Raw genomic sequence first — 13,149 nt, 5'->3', positions numbered from 1 at the left:
GATTGCGATTGACAATTGTCCTTTTATTGTCTTTATCTTTATGTCTTAGTTTAGCAGGGACAGATTGTAAGACTAGGCGTGAGCCTAAAATCTCCATCCTTGAGTAATAAAGTTCGTTCGTTCGTTCGTTCGTTCTCTCTCTCTCTCTCTCTCTCTCTCTCTCTCTCTCTCTCTCTCTCTCTCTCTCTCTCTCTCTCTCTCTCTCTCTCTCTCTCTCTCTCTCTCTCTCTCTCTCACGCATGTGAGAACATTTCCACAGCTAATGACAAGAGGCGTAGAGTGATGGGCTTCATTGTGTCACGATCGCTGTGACTGACAGACACAAAAACAACAGGGGAGGGACATATAGGTCATACCCGTGCGCAGCAAGTGTTGTGAGCTCTGCAAGTTTCTTTAATTTTCAAGGTGTGACAGGGTGACCAGTCACCAACTATAGAGTAAGCTGTTGTCATTGTCAAGTTTAGTCTTTGTTGCCGATCAGTTTGTGTTAGGTGTCTATTCATTATCTGTTAACAAAAAGTACTGGTGTGCACCAGCCGTGCCCAAACACAGCTTATTTACATCTAAGCGGCGGCCATGTTTTATTCCGCCTAAAATCTGTTTTTAGATTGATTGAGTTGCACGTACTGTTTCTGAAATCTAAGGCTATATATTACTTTTAGATGTCAATAATTAATGGATATAGACATTATGTTGCTGTATGTTCGTGCTTAAGTACTCTTAAAGGCCCTGTTGTTCCTTAAATTGCTTTAATGTTCCATCAGCTCCGACCCAAACCTTCGACGCTATCTGAGTTTTAGCGCCAAGTAGGTGACGTCTGGAATTTCTTTATTATCTCTATAAGTCATTAAGTGTAACTTTTTCGTATATTAGTACACTTAATTTTGTATTCCCTTAAGATACTTTTTGAGTTAAAGTGCATTAATAAATGTTTGGATCAAGTAAATCAAAGTTTTCCTCAGTTTGACCGGTGTCTCGCCGCGTGACGTCACACGCGTCATTTCGACGACCTGCGTTTCTTTGTCAAGTTTTACGCCACATAACTTGTCATAAGTGCCATTTTACCGCAAGTATGACTCATGTATGGAAAGTTCAGGAGTTCATTTTGTAATGGAGTGAATTGTATTTGGTACAGGGAGTGGTTTATTTGAGCAATCTTTATTTTGCTGGGTTTCGATCGTTAATTGGTCATGTGTTCTGAGTAATTAATCATAATTACTTTTTGATCTGGACTTCCAAAGTTATTTTTTATAACATGGTTTAAAAGTATTTTTCATGCTGGTTTTATAGCAACAAACCGATTTCTAATGTGTGCATTTTGTGTAAAGTTATCAGCTGTCAAAGATCCTAAACAAACACAGATTTGGCTAGCATACGTTTCTAGACAGCCGTTCGGGGAGTATTCGAGAGCCGCTTCCAGTGCAGTCGACGCGGACAGTATAAATTGCATCCCGGTATCAGCATAAGTTCATTATTTAGTTCGTGTCTCGGCTCCACTGACTGAGGAGATGTAGTTCAACTTTGTATGCTGTGGCTTGTAGCCACCGGCCTCGGTCGGGTTGGCGAAGAGGAGGAGGGAAGATCGAGAGACACAGAAATAAAGTTTGTCATGCCAGTATACTGCTGTTGTTGTCACAATGTCATCTGTTGTGTCCGAGAGAGTGAGTCCGTAACACATCAAGAGAAGAGAAACAAAACGAGAGTTTCCGAACCTCTACAAAGGTATTTCCAAAGACATTGCTCCCAAGATTTTGCAAGGTTGTGTGTGATGCCACCATGCCTTCGTCAGCACTGGAGTTTCGCTCAGTGTGCGGCGGATTCAACCATGTTTTCATTGGATTCATGTTCAAGAGGGCGAAGAAGAAAGCCGCCATGTTTCTGACTGTGTACACACTTCGAAACAGGGTAGACGGTGCCACCTTTGGATTGCTCCTGTCTCTGCTGTTCTGGGGCGGATTGCTCATGCAATGAGGCGACGTGGAGAATAACCCAGAGTTAAGACAGACAAGATTGGGTTCCTCTCAGAGTACCTCACAGAGCCAGGACCCAACGCTGAAAGACGTCATAACTATGCTCCGAAGTATGAACAGTAAATTTGACGACATGTCGGGCGACGTGAAGAACCTTCGTGAAAGTTATGTGGCCTTGCAGGGGGAAGTGAAAGATCTAAAGGAAGAGGTGTCTGAACTCCAGAATAAGAATGTACAGCTCCAAGAATACAACATAAACTTAGAAAAACGTTTGGGTGACATGGAGAAGAAAACAGACGATTTAGAATGTCGATCCAAACGCAATAACATCATTATTCATGGGAAGGAAAGAAGGGAGGACGAGACATCAGACGAGTGTGACGCTGTGCTAAAAGAAATGATTACGGACAAGCTTGAACTATCAGAGGACGTGTAGTTTGACAGAGTTCATCGTCTTAGTGCCAGGCCAAACTCACCGGTGATTGCGCGCTGCACTTTCTACCAGGACAAAGTGAAGATGCTGAAAGCAAAGCGGAAGCTACAAGGGAGCCAGATCTTCATTGGCGAGGACTTCTCCATGCGCGTGAGGGATACAAGACGCAAGTTGATACCGCATCTGAAGTGAGCCAGGTCAGAAGGTAAAATGGCTACGATGGTCAGTGTTTGATCACCTTCTGATAGAAGGTAGGAAGCATGTATTGGATGCCGATGGAGAGGTTCTTACATAATTAAGATAGGAAGCTGGCCGCCCTGATAGTGATACCACAAAAAAAACACGAAAAATACTGTGAATAAGAACATTGTCTCTGTGGTACGAAATAAGAGGGGAGATAGACCTGAAGCGACACCGGTTTTGACTGAAGCTAGTGCACGTGAATTTTCCGTGACTGGTGACATCACTGACACAAACTTGCGTGCAGGCGAGCCGTGTGCTACGGACAGTGACATTGAAAGTGTTCGTGTCGCGGTGGCTCAGCGGCAGGCCAGTGAATGTGTTATGGCACTTGACAGTGGTGAAACGCCGCCGAATGAAAAAACAAATGAAAACACTAGTAAAGATGTGTATTTTTGTAAAAGTAATGTGTCCGTGTGTAAAACTTTCTCTTTTCTGCAGTGGAATGTAAATGGTTTGATGTCTAAGTTAACAGACGGAGAGTTTATTTCTTTTGTTCGTACTTTCGATTTCATTTGTTTGGTCGAGACACATATGAAATATTTTGAGATGAATGTTTTCACAGGATATTCTGTTTTTTGCAAATCAGCAACAAAGTTCACAAAACATGGACGTAGATCGGGAGGGATGATAATTATGTCTTGTTAGGAATGAATTCGTTCCTAAAATTCGTGAAGTGAACGTGCTTTGTGCAAATGTGTATGCTTTTGTTATTGATAAGAGCGTGTTTGGTCTATCGAAAGATATCCTGTATGTGTGTGCTTATGTACCACCAGAAGGATCTCCATATTACACTGTTTTTGATTGTGATACCGTAAAATCCCTAGCATAAGCCCACCCCCTCTGTGCACAGATTTAGGGTAAAATTGGGGGGTGGGCGTTTGCTAGGGATAGACCCCTTTGCACAAAGTAAGTTTTGTGCTCAACCGTGTAATTGAGTGAATACAAACCCCGAAAGCATGTAAGTTAGGTCGTGTGAGTAGAAGTGAAGGAAAAAAGAAAAAAAAAGGGACTTTGAGGCAAAGAAGGCCAACGAGGACAATCATGAGAGAGAGAGAGAGAGAGAGAGAGAGAGAGAGAGAGAGAGAGAGAGGAGAGAGAGAGAGAGAGAGAGAGAGAGAGAGAGAGAGAGAGAGAGAGAGAGAGAGAGAGAGAGAGAAAAGGACTGGCTCTTGTGAAAACAACACAAGCATAGTCATTTATATTCATAAAGTAAAAAGAAAATCGCCAGACCTTTGCAAGGACAAACAATAACAACACAATTCCGGGAAAAAGAAACTTGATGAAATGTCGAAATGTCAACACCAATGAAGTCCTTTCTTTCTGTACAGGGAAGAAATTACACGATCGTCTTTGGAAATGAAACGTTAACTGAACTTGGATTTTGTCTTCAAAAGGCCCAATCTTTCTGAGAAAGAAAAACCCACAAACTTAGGAAAAAAAAGAGAAGAGAAACTCGACAAAACATGAACATCACTAATTAACACATGAACTCATCTTGCTAGCTGCCTAGCTGGGGTGAACAGGTTCAGTCTTAGTACCGGTACTTATTCCAGTCCCTCAAAGTCTGCATCGGCGTCGCTCTGATCCAGGCTGTCGTCCTGGGCCCCGTCGTCCTCACTCTCGGGCTCTTCTGGACCAGGTGCATTGCCATCAACACAAGGCAGGACATCGCCGATCTTGTCCGGAAACCATTCCAGCACTTCGTCGTCCTCAGATCTTTCTTTATTTGGTGTTTAACGTCGTTTTCAACCATTCAAGGTTATATCGCGACGGGGAAAGGGGGGAGATGGGATAGAGCCACTTGTCAATTGTTTCTTGTTCACAAAAGCACTAATCAAAAATTTGCTCCAGGGGCTTGCAACGTAGTACAATATATTATCTTACTGGGAGAATGCAAGTTTCCAGTACACACGTTATTCAAAAAAGGTGATGCTAAGGATCCAAGTAATTATCGAGGAATATCACTCTGTGATGTGAGTAGTAAAGTGTATAGTACAATTATCAATTGTAGACTTCAAGAATGAAGTGAACGTTATAATCTTACCGGAGAATATCAAGCTGGGTTTTAAAAAGAATTATTCAACTGTCGATCATATGTTTACATTGTTGGTGTTTGTACAGAAGCAGTTTTCCTTTAATCGTAAACTCTATGTGGTATTTATAGATTTTGAAAAAGCATTTGATTCTATCGATCGTAACCTGATGTGGCCAATTTTGTTGAAAAATGGCATAAAAGGAAAGTTGTTCCGTTGCATTAAAAGTATATATGAAAATTTTAAATGCCAAGTGTAATGTGGTGTACATTTGACTGATTATATTAAGTGTACCTACGGGGTGAAACAAGGTGATGTTTACCCCCCGCGGGTTAGGGGGAAGGATTTACCCCTCCCTGGTCCCCCCGCGGGTTAGGGGGAGTCCCATATTGGTTGGGACTAGAAAGAATTTACCCGATGCTACCCAGCATGTCGTAAGAGGCGACTAACGGTTCTGTTTCTTCTCTTCTTTTGTCTTATTTCTGCCTTACCAGTCCTTTCACCTATATTTCCTTCCAAGAAAACTCTCCCTACTATTCCCTGCAGTTTTCCAATTCTTTTCTTGTTGTCTTATTTCTACCTGACTGGATCCATCACCTTTATTTCACTTACCAAAAGTCTTCTTTTCCACATCCTTATTTCTCTGCACCCCGCATGTCGTATGAGGCGACTAACGGATTCCGTTTCTCCTTTTACCCTTGTTAAGTGGTTCTTGTATAGAATATAGTCAATGTTTGTAAAGATTTTAGTCAAGCAGTATGTAAGAAATGTTTAGTCCTTTGTACTGGAAACTTGCATTCTCCCAGTAAGGTCATATATTGTACTACGTTGCAAGCCCCTGGAGCAATTTTTTGATTAGTGCTTTTGTGAACAAGAAACACTTATAACAAGTGGTTCTATCCCATCTTCCCCCCCCCCCCCCCCCTTTCCCCTATCCCATCTCCCCCCTTTCCCTCGTCGCGATATAACCTTCGTGGTTGAAAACGACGTTAAACACCACATAAATAAAGAAAGAAAGGTGATGTTTGTAGTCCTCTTTTGTTTTCTCTCTTTATAAACGAGTTGGCTTTGGACATTATTGAAAAGGGAAGACATGGTGCACAGTTTTTGAATGATTATATGTGACCCTCCACCACAAAATGAGTCGCATGTCACCTCGCGCGGTTCTGCGCTGGGCTTAATATAAGTCCGGGGAGTGTCTGGTAACAGTGTGAGGGTCACCTTAGTCACAGGCTTATAACTCAAACAGTTTTCGCTCTTTTCTAAAGCGGTTTTCGCCACTGGATAGAGCATGCAAAACTCTTTAGAAAAATGTAAAAATATGAAAATCATGCAAATGTGACATGCAACTCATTCCGTGGTGGAGGGTTTGTTTGTTTGTTTGTTTGCTTAACGCCCAGCCGTGGGGTCTTGAGAAATCTGCATTACAGTCTGAAAAAGTTCATTTATTTGCCCTAAAGAAATGTCTTGGTGTTGGATCACGCACACCCAACGATTTTGTGTACGGCGAAATGAATAGGTATCCTATGTATGTGAATGCTGCAATACGTTGTGTTAAATATTGGTTAATGTTGTTAAGAATGGACGTAAATACATAAAGCCTATAAAATGTTGCGTGAACTGGACGAAAGAGGTAAAAGAAACTAGGCGTCTAGTGTACGTTGTAAATTATGTCAGAATGGTTTTGGGTTTGTGTGGATGAATCAAGGAGTGCAAGATGAGAACAGTTTTTTGACAGATTTCAGAGAAAGATTGATTGATTGATGGCAGGAATGGAATTTTCATGTTCAGAACAGTGATAGACTTGGGTTATATAGGACATTTTGCACTGTGCACGAAGTAAAAGCTTATTTATTATTGAACATGGATAGGCATTTAAAAATCATTATGGCAAGATTCCGAGGTGGAATAATAGAACTATTTGTGCACGTTAATCGATATAAGAGATACGATGCGGATATGTTGTTATGCCCATTGTGCAGGGAAAGTAAGGAAGATGAGTTTCATTTTGTGCTTTGTTGCCCCGCACTTCGTGATTTGCGATGCCAGTTTATTCTTGCTAAGTTTTATAGAAACACAAGTTTTCTATGCTTATGGTATCTGTGAATGAAGGTATTGTTCGAAAGTTGTCAGTTTATGTGTACAAAGTATCTCCCCTGACTGTATTCAAGGTAAACGGCAGAAGGTCAAGCTGCAGTTAGAACTGTTAAAGCAGCGTAAATCTCGTGCAGCACAGGTGCGTGCAAGAGTTCAATGGATCGAGCAGGGTGACAGGAACACACCTTTTTTCTTGGGTTAGAAAAGGCGAGAGCAAATGCAAAAATAATGGAAAGTGTACAAGATGATAACGGACGAATTGTTACAACGCAAGAAGATATTATTCTCGTCCAAAAAACGTATTTTGCTGATTTCTTTGAACGAAAAATTGATTAGGAAACATTAGCTTGAACATTGACACTTTTTTTGATGGAACAAAGGTTTTAAAAATAAATGATCAGCAGAAAGACGGTTGTGAAGGGGAAGTGGTAGGAGAAGTTTTGTCAGCTCTAAAGCGTATGAATAATGGTTCTGCGCCTGGAACTGATGGATTAACAGTTCAGTTTTATAAGGTTTTTTGGAGGAGCCTAAAAAGGTATATACTTGCTTCTTTTAAGAATGGAACTCTATCTACTTCACATTGTAAAGCGGCAATTACACTGATTCATAAAGGGAAGGATTTATCAAGAAATGATTTAAAAAAAAATTGGAGACCAATTTCACTGACCAGTAGTAAATGTTTTGTTTGTTTGTTTGCTTAACGCCCAGCCGACCACGAAAGGCCATATCAGGGCGGTGCTGCTTTGACATATAACGTGGGCCACACACAAGACAGAAGTCGCTGCACAGGCTTCATGTCTCACCCAGTCACATTATTCTGACACCGGACCAACCAGTCCTAGCACTAACCCCATAATGCCAGACGCCAATTTTAAAGTCTTAGGTATGACCCGGCCGGGGTTTGAACCCACGACCTCCCGATCACGGGGCGGACGCCTTACCACTAGGCCAACCGTGCCGGTACCACCAGTAGTAAAATTAATATTAAAAGTCCTACGGTTTTTAAGTGTTTGTCCGCTTTTATTTCACTGACCAATACAGATTATGAGTTATTAGCGAAAAGTTTAGCTCTTCGGCTCTCTGGTGTTGTAGGGAGTGTTGTGAATGAGGATCAAGTTGGGTATATAAAAGGTACACGTGTCTCAACCTTATTGCGATTAGTTGATGATGTTTTAGAACATGCAGATTTACATACTAAGCCTGGATTGATGGTGTCAATTAACTTTGTTTTCATGCATTTGATTGCATTTCCAAAGAGTTTATGTTGAAGATGTTTGAACAATTTGGTTTTGGAACTGATTTTGTGAAATGGGTTGATGTTTTGATGAAAAACACAAGAAGTTGTGTACATTATTGGCGTTGGTTATCTGAATTGTTTTAATATTGATTCCGGAATAAGGCAAGGTTGTCCTTTTTCCGCACTAGCCTTCGTATTAGCAGTTGAATTGTTAGTAATCATAACTCGAGAGCCCAACAATATAAAGGGTATGTCATTATGGAACAACGGAGATATGGATACAGTTTTGAAAGTATTGTTGTACGCTGATTGTGAAGGAAATCACGAATAACAGTAACAGGCAAAGTTTGACAGTGATATCCTCCACGCTTTTAGAGCGCTAACCAGGGATAATAGCGTGACATAGCGAAGTGTGTAGCACGTACTGTGAATTCAGCTCACTGACCGAGAGAGTTGAGGTTGTGAATCGCAACGAAGATATCGTTACACTTAACCACTGTCCAGGGACAGGGAGGGGTTGTCACAGGAATCGACCGGGAGAAAGGAAGCCCGAGTAAAGCACTTAACAGGTAAATGGAATAAGCATTTGAATATCGCTAATGTTTATCGCATGAGTTGAATCGACTAACACTGTAACTTTAAACATAGCAGACAGATATCTAAGACATGGTGTGCAGTGCGTCGTATAACCGGTCGGAAAGGAAGGTAGCGACCAGATGACAGTACTAAGGATCTGAGAAGCCGCCGGAATATCACGCCTATTGACCCGCATAGCTGAGATTCGACGGGATTTAGAGAAGCTAGTGCAAGGTTATGTTTGTCCGTAGAGTTGGACCATAGAGGTCACAGGGCGATAGATACTGCGTAGACCGAGGTCGCCAGTAGAAGGAATTAGTAGTTAAATACATTTCCTAGTAAACGGCCATAGACGCTGTGTAATTCTGTGTATGAACAGAATTAAAATATGTCTACAAGAGTTTGATTACTTAAGAGATAAGGAATATTTAGTAGACAGAGCAGACGGTGATGTAAGTCTGCCGGATTAAGAACTATATCTGGTTTTTTTACTACACACGAGCCGTGAGTCGATACATGTAAAATAGATATCGCGTGCCTATGAGTTCACGGACTGTTTGTATTTCTTTACCTAAGTGAAGGGTAGAGAGTTTTGATAGTGCAATTGTGTACGAGATTGTGATCTCTAGTTGTTTTTGACTACAAAACTGTGAGTACCGGATTTTTGAGTACCTAACATTTATGTTCATGATTGTGTGTATTTGTGTGTATGATGTCATAGCCGTATAATACAGTGGAGGGAACCGACATTTGGAGTTGTGTTTGATTCCTGTATGACAGCATATTAACACATTTGCATTCATTCACACTGATAATGTTACATTGTTTTTGCAAGATGAACATGACGTGTTCCAAGCCCTGGCTTTGAATGATAAATTTTCGGAAATATCAGGTTTGAACACAAATCACCAAAAATCCAAACTAATGTGGTTTGGGTCACGGAAGAACTGTAGGAATGAGTGTTGCGGTTTTGCATGTACAGACAAAATGAAAATTCTGGGTGTATATTTCTGTAATTACATGCGTGCGTCAAAAGTGAGAGAGAATTGGGAAGAGAATGTTGCGAAAAGGCTCATCTGGGTGTGGAACAAAAGGAATTTGAGCATTATTGGTACAGTCTGTGTATTTAAAACGTTTATTCTGACACATTTTCTCTATATAATGCAGGCGCTGATTGTACCAGACGACGAAATTAATAGGTTAATGTTTCGCTTCGTGTGGCGCAAAAAAGACTGCAACAGAAAGGCATTTGAAAAGGTGAAAAGAACTGTTTTATGTTACGAAGTAAAGCAAGGTCGATTGAATATGATTTATCTGCGACAGATGCAGTGTTCCCTTTTGTTAAGCTGGGTTGTGAACCTAACTCTGTCTAATGAAGACCAGAAATGGTCATGGCTCCCAAAAGCACAGTTTTTTCGTTTTGGGAGTCGCTTTGAATGTTTTTTTGCGAATATTAATAGCAAACCATTTAAAGGATTGGACAGTATTAAAACGGAATTTTGGTCCGCTGTGTTGAATGCATGGCTTGATAACAATCAAGTCGATAATGGTAATTCTGTATCGGGTTTGTTGTGGAACAACAAAGATATAATTTGTCAAGGTAACCCACTCTTTTTTGCGGATTGGATTATAAGTGGTATAAAGTATGTGAGCGATGTGTGTGAGAATGGACGTTTTGCTACATATGAAGAAGAAGTGTGTGAAAGAACTGGCTACACTGCAAATAGATCCCGCAGTGGGGCACTGCGGTTATGAAATTAAAAGCCCCTCCTGTTTTTGGAACCGCAGGAGCTTTCTAGTTTGCTGTTAGGTAGATTTTTGGTTCCTCTTTCCTGTCATGCTCTCTTTTTCTTCATGAATTCTTTTCTTTTTTCTGCCTTCTTGCTCATTCACCTGTATTTTTTCCAAAAATCTCTTCTCTTGCCGCTTGTCTCGCGATTCATGTATAGTTTAATCTGTTAGTGTTCTGATGTAAGTCCAGCAGTAGATAGGTTAAGCCTATTTTAACATACTGGAAACTGGTAATCTTCCAGTAGGTATTAATTTAGTTTTACTAAAGCCTGCTGGGACACAAGTAATGGGTTAGTGCATTTGTAAACAGGAATCGCTTGACAAGTGGCCCCCTTCATCCCCCCCTTCCTCGTCCTGATATGGCTCTGCGTAGTCGGCTGGACGTTAAGCAACAAATAAACAAACAAACAAACTGCAAATAGATTGCTCTTCTTCGTCTTCTTCTTGGCGTTCGCAGAGGTTACACAATCAGTCCAGCACTGGTGATAAATGTTGTCGTTTTCTCCAACTCCTGTCGACTGCCGTATAGTTTGGTCTGCAAGGGAGTTGGTGACGGCCACACTTCTTTTCGTTCCTCATCTAGGAAGGGACATCGCTGTAAGATGTGTTCCGCTGTTTGGTCTTCTTGACCGCAGGCACAGGTTGGTGATGGCGCCAGCTTGAACTTTCGGTTCATGTGAGCATTGAGCCTGTTGTGGCCAGTACGCAGCCTGATGATGATAGATTGCTCAAGTACAATGTTGTTCCTACAGCTGTACATCTCCTTTTAAGAAATGTAGCTATAAACGATGTAAATTGTTCAGTCTGTGACATTCCGACCTTTTGTGAAAAAAAAAGTGAGATCAGTAAAAGAAATTCGAAAGATTCTCGTAGAAAACAAATGCCGCCCACCCTGTTCAGAAGGATTTTGGAGAAGAAAGTTAGGATTTGAAATTGACGAAAAGAATTGGAACTCACCAGCCACTATCACTAGTGAAGCTCGATTACGTGTACTGCATTGGAAAATATTGCAAAACATTTATCCAACTAATATTTTATTGTGTAAAATGAAAGTGAAGGCTGATAAAAACTGTACATATTGTGAGGATGAACTTTATGTATAGGAGCATTTTTTCTTTGAATGCCCAACCGTGCTCAGGTTTTGGAAATATATTGAAATGTACATATTATAGTATAAACTTTGGCGAAATAATTAGGTTGAATGTTACAGATATGTTTGTTATCACTTGTTTATTGATTGAGCGGAAGGTACTGGGTTGAGAGACAAACCCGCAGGGTATTGGTTCTCCCGCAAAGCGCAAGGTACTTGTCAAACTGGGTTGAGAAAACAACCCGCAGGGTATTGGTTCTCCCGCAAAGCGCAAGGTACTTGTCAAACTGGGTTGAGAAAACAACCCGCAGGGTATTGGTTCTCCCGCTGAGCGCAAGTTACTTGTCAAACTGGGTTGAGAGAACAACCCGCAGGGTATTGGTTCACCCGCTGAGCGCAAGGTACTTGTCAAACTGGGTTGAGAGACAAACCCGCAGGGTATTGGTTCTCCCGCTGAGCGCAAGGTACTTGTCAAACTGGGTTGAGAGACAAACCCGCAGGGTATTGGTTCTCCCGCTGAGCGCAAGGTACTTGTCAAACTGGGTTGAGAGACAAACCCGCAGGGTATTGGTTCTCCCGCTGAGCGCAAGGTACTTGTCAAACTGGGTTGAGAGACAAACCCGCAGGGTATTGGTTCTCCCGCTGAGCGCAAGGTACTTGTCAAACTGGGTTGAGAGAACAACCCGCAGGGTATTGGTTCTCCCGCTGAGCGCAAGGTACTTGTCAAACTGGGTTGAGAAAACAACCCGCAGGGTATTGGTTCTCCCGCTGAGCGCAAGGTACTTGTCAAACTGGGTTGAGAGACAAACCCGCAGGGTATTGGTTCTCCCGCTGAGCGCAAGGTACTTGTCAAACTGGGTTGAGAGACAAACCCGCAGGGTATTGGTTCTCCCGCTGAGCGCAAGGTACTTGTCAAACTGGGTTGAGAAAACAACTCAGATGGTTTTGGTTCTCCCGCTGAGCGCAATGTACTGGTCAAACTGGGTTGACAGAACAACCCGCAGGGTATTGGTTCTCTCGCTGAGCGCAAGGTACTTGTCAAACTGGGTTGAGAAAACAACTCGCATGGTATTTGTTCGCCCATTGAGCAATGACAAGAGATATACAATCCCTTCAGACGTAAACCTGTCCACCCAGAACAAGACTAAGTGCACACGATGAAGATCCTGTAATCCATGTCAGAGTTCGGTTGGTTATACACTACTCGTCATAAAAGACTACACACATATATTTAGCTGTAGATCTTTGTTTTGCGGCCAGTTATGTTAAAACCAAGTGTATTACTAGAAAGGCGATTCATTCTCCTACCGTATGAAATAAAGAGTTTTATTAAACTGTAATAACCTTTTACAGTATAGTTGCAAACATTCGATAATAAGCGTGCCAGTTCAGTCTAGGTATAATATGTCAAGATCCCAGCAACTTGCTATGAAGAGTTGATTTAATCAAATGTTTTTTGTGGCTTTTACGAATTCATTAATTTAGGTAATACAAATCCCCCACTGGGCAGACAGCATTTCCCCCGAATATATTTGTAGCTTAATTACACCTATCACAATCTGCAAAATACATCAAATACAATCGTTCAACTATGCAAAGGTGGCAGCCAGGGTATACTGGAGAATATATTATCCAATGTAACACGCTAAACAGATATGTAGTGATGATAACGTTCAAAT

At 41.5% G+C, this 13,149-nt stretch overlaps 1 long non-coding RNA gene across 1 annotated transcript in view; it reads right to left on the bottom strand.

Moving 5' to 3' along the window:
* LOC138973791 (uncharacterized) overlaps positions 1-13,149 on the bottom strand; it is a 68,142-nt gene that overhangs the window by 27,463 nt on the left and 27,530 nt on the right. The window lies entirely within an intron of this gene.

This window comes from Littorina saxatilis, linkage group LG8 (assembly GCF_037325665.1).
Source record: "Littorina saxatilis isolate snail1 linkage group LG8, US_GU_Lsax_2.0, whole genome shotgun sequence".
Lineage (NCBI taxonomy): Eukaryota > Metazoa > Mollusca > Gastropoda > Littorinimorpha > Littorinidae > Littorina > Littorina saxatilis.
This window is presented reverse-complemented; position numbering and strand designations above follow the sequence as displayed.